Source organism: Lactuca saligna, chromosome 4, assembly GCF_052625555.1.
Source record: "Lactuca saligna cultivar CGN05327 chromosome 4, ASM5262555v1, whole genome shotgun sequence".
Classification (NCBI taxonomy): Eukaryota; Viridiplantae; Streptophyta; class Magnoliopsida; order Asterales; family Asteraceae; genus Lactuca; species Lactuca saligna.
This window is the reverse complement of record NC_136420.1, coordinates 319,427,487-319,436,799: the sequence shown is the minus strand read 5'-3', so window position 1 is coordinate 319,436,799 and position 9,313 is coordinate 319,427,487. Positions and strand designations below refer to the sequence as shown.

The window sequence follows — 9,313 nt, the reverse complement described above, 5'->3', positions numbered from 1 at the left end:
ACTTCTAAATTGCGTAACTTTCGCATACGAACTCCGTTTTCGACGTTCTTTATATCCACGCGAAGGTCAGACCATACTCTACAACTTTCATTTAGATCGATAAGGCTAAATATCGCTCTATCTTAAATTCATATTTTACGTCACTCGGCGTCGTGTCGGTTCTGTCGCGAAACTTCGACAGGTCATAACTTCTTCGTTATAACTCGGATTTTGGCATTCCTTATATCCCCGGAATCCTTGTTTCGACCACTACAACTTTATGCAAAGATGTCGGGCTTATCTCACACTTAAATTTTGATGCTTATTTTATTCTTAATTTATTAAATTATAAAAATTAAGAAAATACACACATAAATCACATAATTCAAATAATTCACAAATAATACATTCTTATTATTTCAAGTTGAGTTACAAGGTTAACCTAGACTATTACATTGCTAAAAATGGCAAGCCTAGAAACACGGGTGTTACAATTCTCTCCACCTTAGAATGATTCCGTCCCCGGAATCACACACCAGCAAACAAATGCGGATAGCGACTCATCATGTCACTATCCGTCTCCCAGGTGAGATTTGGCCCATTCGTGTGTTTCCATCGGACAAGCACTAACTCCACCATCTTACGTCGCAATTTCTTAGTCTTTCGGTCAACAATTGCCTCCGGTTCCTCAATCAACCTTTTGTTCTCATCGATCCTCAACTCTGAAAGTGGAATTATGTCGGGAACTTCTCCCGTGAACTTCCTCAAATAACACACATGGAAAGTGTTATGAATTCCATTCAGTTCTTCTGGTAGTTCGAGCTTGTAAGCTTGGTTCCCAATCCTCTGAAGAACTTTAAACGGTCCAATAAACCTTGGACTTAACTTTCCCCTTTTTCCAAATCTTATAAGTCCCTTCCACGGCGAGACTTTAAGCAAAACCGAATCTCTAACTTCAAAAGTCATCGGTCTTCGCTTTTTGTCAGCATAACTCTTTTGACGATCCTGAGCTGCTAACATTCTCTCCCTAATTATTTTCAGCTTTTCAGCAGTTTGATGGACTATCTCCGACCCCATAAACTGCTTTTCCCCAGCCTCAAGCCAACAAGACGGCGTACGACACTTCTGTCCATACAAAGCTTGATAAGGTGCCATCTTTATGCTCGAGTGAAAACTATTATTATAGGAAAATTCTAACAAAGGTAAATGTTCATCCCAATTACCTAGGAATTCCAAGGTACACGCTCTCAGCATATCTTCAAGTGTTTGTATCGTCCGTTCACTCTGACCATCAGTCTGCGGATGGTAAGTTGTACTTAAACACAACTTGGTACCCAATTCCTCTTGTAGAATTTTCCAAAATCGTGAGGTGAAACGGCTATCACGATCCGACACAATCGTTAACGGAACACCGTGAAGTCTCACAATTTCCTTCACGTAAGAATTCGCAAGCTTTTCCATAGACCATTTCTCATTTGCTGCTATGAAATGCGCACTCTTAGTGAATCGATCGACGACCACCCAAATCATGTCGTGACCATTCTTTGTTCTGGGCAGTTTAGTGACAAAATCCATAGTAATGTCTTCCCACTTACCCATAGGCACAGGCAATGGTTCTAAACTCCCGTACGGTTTCTGATGTTGTGCCTTGACTCTTGCACAAGTCACACACTCGGCCACATACTTCGCAATGTCGAGCTTCATCGTCGGCCACCAATAATAGGGTTTCAGGTCCCTATACATTTTAGTGCTACCGGGATGAATTGAGTACATGGTCTTGTGAGCTTCTTCCATCAGAAGATCTCTGACTCCTCCTGTCTTAGGTATCCAAATCCGATCTTGGAACACCTTCAGTCCGTGACTGTTTACACCGAACACCAACGTTTTGCCCAAACGTTCCTCCTTCCGGTCATTCTTCTCCGAAGCTTCCTCTTGAGCTTTCTTTATACTTTCTAAAATGGTTGAGACAACTTCAATTCTCAACGCTCTTGGCCTTCGCTTTTCAAGATTGACTTTCCGACTGAGAGCATCAGCAACAACATTGGCTTTACCGGGGTGGTAAAGTATCTCACAGTCGTAGTCTTTAAGTAGTTCCAGCCAGCGTCGTTGTCTCATATTCAATTCTTTCTGACTAAAGAGATATTGGAGACTCTTATGATCAGTGAAAAGTTTGCACTTCGTGCCATAGAGGTAATGCCTCCATATTTTCAGAGCGAAAACTACCGCTGCCAACTCCAAATCATGAGTCAGGTAGTTCTTTTCATGCTCCTTCAGCTGTCGAGATGCATATGCTATCACCTTTTCTCTTTGGGTCAAAACACAACCCAATCCAACACCAGACGCATCGCTATAAACAGCGAAGTCTTCAACTCCATCGGGTAGAGAAAGTATCGGTGCCTCGCATAGTTTCTTCTTTAGCTTCTCGAATGCTTCATTATGCTTATCACTCCAAGCATAAGTAGCTCCTTTGTGGGTCAAAGCTGTTAATGGACTAGCAATCGAAGAAAAGCCATGGATAAACCTTCGGTAATATCCGGCTAATCCTAAAAAGCTTCGAATCTCCGTGGGACTTTTTGGTTGTTCCCACTTCATTACAGCTTCAATCTTTGCTGGATCAACCATTATACCTTCTTGGTTGACCATGTGACCCAAGAATTGGACTTCTCGAATCCAAAAATCACATTTGGAGAACTTCGCATACAGCTTCTCCTTCTTCAAGACTTCCAAAACTTCTCGCAAGTGTCTGCCATGCTCCTCTTGGCTTTTTGAATAAATCAGAATGTCATCAATGAACACTATCACAGATTTATCAAGGAACGGATTACAAACCCTGTTCATTAAATCCATGAATGCTGCTGGAGCATTGGTTAGTCCAAACGACATAACCAAAAACTCATAGTGTCCATATCGGGTTCTGAATGCAGTCTTCTCTATATCCTGCTCTCTTACTTTTAGCTGATGATATCCTGACCTCAAGTCGATCTTTGAGAAATAACTTGAACCTTGTAGCTGATCGAATAGGTCATCAATCCTCGGCAACGGATATCTATTCTTTATTGTTGCCTTATTCAGCTCTCGGTAATCAATGCACATCCTCATGCTTCCATCTTTCTTCTTTACGAATAACACCGGAGCTCCCCAGGGTGATGAACTAGGTCTAATGAAACCTTTGTCCAATAACTCCTGAAGTTGCATCATTAGCTCCTTCATCTCCGTCGGTGCTAATCGATAAGGTGTATTTGCAATTGGCGTTGTTCCGGGCAACAAGTCAATACGAAATTCTACTTGTCGATCGGGCGGTAATCCAGGAAGATCTTCGGGAAATACTTCCGGATAATCACACACAACAGGAATATTTTGCATCACCTTCTTTTCCTTCTTAGCATCGATCACGAATGCTAAGTATGATGTACACCCCTTGGTCAAACATTTTCTGGCTTTCATTAGAGAAATGATTCCAGAATTTACTCTGCGTTTATCTCTATACACCATAAACGATTCCTTTCCAGGCGGATTCACTTTCACTATTTTCTTCTTGCATAAAATTTCGGCATCATTGGCACTAAGCCAATCCATTCCCAAAACGATGTCGAAACCATTAAGTTCTATAGGTAATAATTCCTCGTGGAACTTATTCCCATTCAAATCAATTAAAATGTTTTTCATATGATGACTAACAGGTACAATCTTGCCACTAGCAACTTCGACTAATAAAGCATTATCTAGTCTCACAATAGGCAAAGCTAGTTTTCTACCAAATTCATGCGATATAAAGGAGTAGTTGGCTCCAGAATCAAATAAAATTTGGGCAGGCAATTTGTTAATGAGAAAGGTACCTGAAGCAACATCAGCTTCATCTTTAGCAGCTTCCAGTGTCATCTGGAATGCTCTCGCCTTTGGCTTTGGCGGAATGTTGGGTCTTGCTGTCTCCTTCTTCTTCGGACAATCCCTTGAGATGTGCCCCTCCTCACCGCAACCATAACAAACATCCTTGGTGAAGGTGCATTCGTTGGCATAATGCCCTGGCTTTCCACATTTGTAGCATGTGGTTTCCCCGCCACACTTCCCATGATGCTTCTTCTTGCACTTGTCGCACCATTTTGCCTCTACCCTTCCTCCACTTCCTCTCGAACTAGACTTCGAGAATTTACTTTTCTTGCTGGACCCTGAAAATCCATCGATTTTCCTTTTCTCACCAACCTCTGACCTTTCTAGACCTTTTTCCCTGATCTGGGTCTCAACATTTCTAGCAGCCCAGATGGCGGCTTTCAATGTGGTCGCTTGCTTAACCATTGGACCATAGTCCGCTGGTAGTCCAAGGGCAAACTTGTTGACCTTAGAGAGTTCTGTAGGCACCAAATATGGGATAAACTTCATCTTTTCCGTGAAACTTGTAGCGTATTCAGTAACGCTCAATTTCCCTTTCTTCAAATTCTGAAACTCATTACTAATTTCCAGAAGGTCCTGCTCGGAGCAGTATTGCAGTTTTAGTTGTTCCAGAAAGTTTTCCCAAGACATTTTGCTTGCTTCTCCCTTGGGCATAGAGTCAGCTAACAGCTTCCACCAACTCAACACGCCAGATTTTAGCAGAGGGATCGCAAGAGCGGTCTTCTGCCTGTTGCTGCATTCGCAACTTTCAAACATAGTCTCCATTTCAGAGACCCAGTCCATAACTTGTACCGGCGTCGGGCTTCCGGATAGGCATGGTGGTTTGGATGCCATGAAATCCTTATACTTGCACCCATGACCATCATTTCCTCCATACTGGTTATTGCGTCTAACCACTGGTTGTTCTTCTTGACCAATGATCCCACTAAAGTTTTCTCCTTCAGACCGCCCTCCATTCTCCTCGGGCTCTTCCGCTTGAATTGACGGTTCTTCACGATTCTGCCTAAGTAGGCGTCTTGTTTCTTCCATCTGACGATCCAACATCATTTGAATCATCATTTGTACACCAACCATTGTTATCGGCTCAGGTGCAGCAGCTACGACAGGTACTTGCTCGATTACAGGCGGTTGATTCCTGTTTTCATTAGCATTTCCAACTCCGCTTCTTGTTCTCACCATTTTGATCTATACACCGAATAATTTCACCTTATTACTCCAAACGATTACATGCTAGTTCTAATATCGTACATATACACTTAGAATCCTAGACACATAAACCTTCAGATCCGGTTGGCAATAAACCGTAGATCCGAACAAATAATATCATATATGGCAACATATAACATTTAGCACATAAAAGCATTTTAGGCAACTTTCCTAAAATAAACTAGTGCTTGTGTCTAAAATCCAACACACACACCTCGCAATCTCCACTTGGCATCCTAAGTTTAAGTTTAGAAATCCTACAAATTCCTAATTCGCTAAAACTAATGCTCTGATACCAACTGTGACATCCCCAAAATCTTGGCCAGAAAAGACCGATTTCATTTATGCTTTTTAAAATAATTTTCAGAGTAAATCCTTTTAATTTTAAAAGAGATGTGGAATTTGTTCCCAAAAACAAAACATGATAAAATAGATATTTATCAAAACATTTCATAAAGAAATATGATTTCATTTCATAATCAAAAGTCGGGATGTCATGTTCCGATACAGATCATAAAGCATAAACGATAGCATTACAAGTCATTCAACAAATATATACATATACAGACTTGTAAACAAAACAACTTGATGTTCGCCCATCTTAAGCTCTTGCGCCACTTCCTGTAAAATAAATCAACTGAGTGGGTCAGGCTTGGGAGCCTGGTGAGCATATAGGGTTTTCAACCCACAATAATTATATTTAATTTCAACAATCAACAATAAACCCGATTACCCATTCCCGTTATCCTCACCTTATGTTCCTAAAAATAACGTCTATTATAAGGAACCTATTTCAGGATTTTTTCATCGGGACGGACATTACTGCAGAGGGGCTTCCTCAACAATAAGTGTCCTAAAGGCAACCATGTGGGGGATAGAGTACACCGGTGAACACGTCGTTCACAACACCTACAGGTAATGAGCCTGCTAGTGTTCCACATGACAGTCTAGAATAGTCTGTGGTCGTCATCCATACTCTGCTGAATGACTAGAATAACACCAATAACACCGAGGCCTCTCATCTGTTTATTACACACCAATTATCTACCCATGTTCTACCCAACATATTAGTAGATAAAAATATACATTTTTATACATAGTTTAAAAACCTGTATAACATGCTTTAAGCAATACATATTCCACATAACAGATGAGGCATACACACATAACACGTATTTCATAGAGAATACATCATATCTATAAGATAGAAGAGAGTGAATATACACTCACACGTATAACAACCAAATATATACACCTAACACGTATTTTATATGAAATACTTCATAATATTGCGTTGGAAAGAAAATAACTACACACTCACTTGATCAGAAGATGATCGGGCAGCACTACGTCTTGCAGAAGAGGTGTTTCTCCGTATATCTGGAAGATCTTCACAAAACCGGGCTCCTCGCGGGCAGCGTTTCGGCTCGGGAATAACGCTCTTCGGGATCCTCGGGGCTTCGGATATTAATTCGGGGCTCGGGAATATTACCGGGGCTTTGGGGTATAAACAACACGCAAAACGAGGCAAAACTTAGAGAGAGGGAAGAGTTTGAACAAGAGAAAATGGCTGAATTCGAGTTCTATTTATAGGCTGCTGGGTCTGGGATTACGCGGGGCGTACTCAAATTACGCGGGGCGTACTCGGGTTACGCGGGGCGTACTTTGACGTCACTGCGTGCGTCGACTGGTGGCACTCGAGTATTGGTCAGACAAGTTGCATCCGACTGAGTACGCGGGGCGTACACAAATTACGCGGGGCGTAATTGACTTGTCAAACTTCTAAATTGCGTAACTTTCGCATACGAGCTCCGTTTTCGACGTTCTTTATATCCACGCGAAGGTCAGACCATACTCTACAACTTTCATTTAGATCGCTAAGGCTAAATATCGCTCTATCTTAAATTCATATTTTACGTCACTCGGCGTCGTGTTGGTTCTGTCGCGAAACTTCGACAGGTCATAACTTCTTCGTTATAACTCGGATTTTGGCATTCATTATATCCCCGGAATCCTTGTTTCGACCACTACAACTTTATGCAAAGATGTCGGGCTTATCTCACACTTAAATTTTGACGCTTATTTTATTCTTAATTTATTAAATTATAAAAATTAAGAAAATACACACATAAATCACATAATTCAAATAATTCACAAATAATACATTCTTATTATTTCAAGTTGAGTTACAAGGTTAACCTAGACTATTACATTGCTAAAAATGGCAAGCCTAGAAACACGGGTGTTACATGCGCGTCAAGGAAGGCCCTGTCGTAAAGAGAGACGACGCGCTTTTGCGCGTCGTGTATAGACGACATGCATTTACGACTCACGTTTACGCCACACAATGCGTATCAAGGAAGGCCCTATCATAAAGGAAGACGACACACATTCGAGTGTTGTAACTTTACGACGCGCGTGTTAATGACACACAATGCGTATCAAGAAAGCCCCTGTCAAGAAAGGCCATGTCATAAATGAAGATGACACACATTTTTGCGTATCGTAAAGTTAAATGTTTAAAAAAAATAAATTTATATATTTATTAATTTTTAAATTAAATTTTCATTTAATTTATCATAATAGAAATAAAATACCATATACAAAAAATACAATCCATTGCATAATATAAAATAAAATAAATTGCACAAATTATAATGTCATACAAAGAATCATTCAAATGTTAAACAAAAATAACACATTGCTAACATGGGTTATACATTCCTATAAAACTAACAAATAATCATACAACTCTGTTTCTTACTGGAAAGGAATGCCAAACATGATTACAAATCTCCCTTAATCTTTGATTACTCACCTACTTAAGTAGAATGTTGTTGTTGAGAAGGTTACCTAGCAACAGATAAAAACACAACACCTCTCCCACAATCACAAAATCATTTACAGAAAAAGGGTTGTCAATTGCTTTCATTAAGACTTTCATTCAATCACAAAAATATTAAATAAAAGTGTGAAAAAAATAATTACTTTTGATAAGTTGATCTCCTTTAGATCAAACACAGCTAAAGAATCGAACAAGACCCTAGGTCCTTCTTCTAATGTAAACACAATGCTCGTCTGCAAAATTGAGGCGATAAAATAAAATTTGAATATTGTTTGGGTAGTTTATATATGATTTGATAATTTGATTTAAAATACAATAAAATAAATTATCTTTTTTGTTACCTTATGGGGCTTGTCAATTCCTGGGATTATAGGTTCTCTTGCTAGTATTAGAAAACGAGTTATGTTATCTAAATCATCCTAAACATTCAATATAACAATTGTAAGACAAAAGGAGAAATGTATATTTGAAAATACTATGAGATGTGATTTTTTTAATGTTATCAATCCATAAATTAAGCGCATCAAATAGTTATCTATCTTTTCTAAAAACTATTATAGGGGTATAATGACCGAAATGCCCTTGTATTTGTATACATGTTTACAAATATAACTTTAATAACTAGGTGACACCTGGATTGTTTGTGCTAGAATATCAAGCCCAATTTCAATAGCTCGAGAACTTGCAATTGCTCTAGTGTCTCGTATGGATTCTGAGGCTACAATCTATTAAAAAAACTCTTAACAAATTTTAAACAAAGAAAAAAACACAATATTAAAACTTTAAACACAAGAATCAGCAACTAGTTTCATTTACCTATCCATAGTTTTAGTTTATAGTAATCAAAATATAATAATAAAGAAAAAATTTGAGAAGAACTTACTGCTTCTACCATCAAACAATGAGTCAGCACTAGCTTCCCATTTATCTTGAATTGAATATATTCCCTTCTGTAAGAAATTTAGAGCCTTAACCACCTGTACATGTATAAAGCACATGTATCAACGCATAAGCATGTGAAAAAGACTGAAAAATTGAAGTGGGTATAAGGATAAAGGATTATATAGTATAGTTACTCGTTCTAAAGGTAAGAAGAACGCTAAAGCACTTGAAGATTTTCTTCCAGCATTTAAGGCAACAGCTCGTCCTTCCCAATCAACGACTGGGGACCCACTTGAACCACCTTTGGTTCCTAAAGCTGATTGTCATAAACAAAGAAATTAATAAAAATTAATAACAAACCTGAAGCATTGATCACGAGTAGCAATGACAACACTTGAAAGGTTTTCATCAACTAAAGCCAAAGGTCCATGTTTCATTTCAACACCATTTGTTATAACTTAAATCAAAATATTGGATAAATTCAGGAACTTGTTTCGTTGGATGGAATAGAAT

General features: G+C 39.0%; 1 long non-coding RNA gene across 1 annotated transcript; it reads right to left on the bottom strand.

The window, feature by feature from the left end:
• Positions 1-7,763: 7,763 nt before the first annotated feature.
• On the bottom strand, positions 7,764-8,910 carry LOC145039738 (uncharacterized). Its single transcript, XR_013679832.1, has 3 exons — positions 8,551-8,910; positions 8,260-8,337; positions 7,764-8,151 (listed from the first exon to the last, which is right to left on the bottom strand). It is a non-coding gene; the product is annotated as an uncharacterized LOC145039738 (long non-coding RNA).
• Between the last annotated feature and the right edge of the window lie 403 nt (positions 8,911-9,313).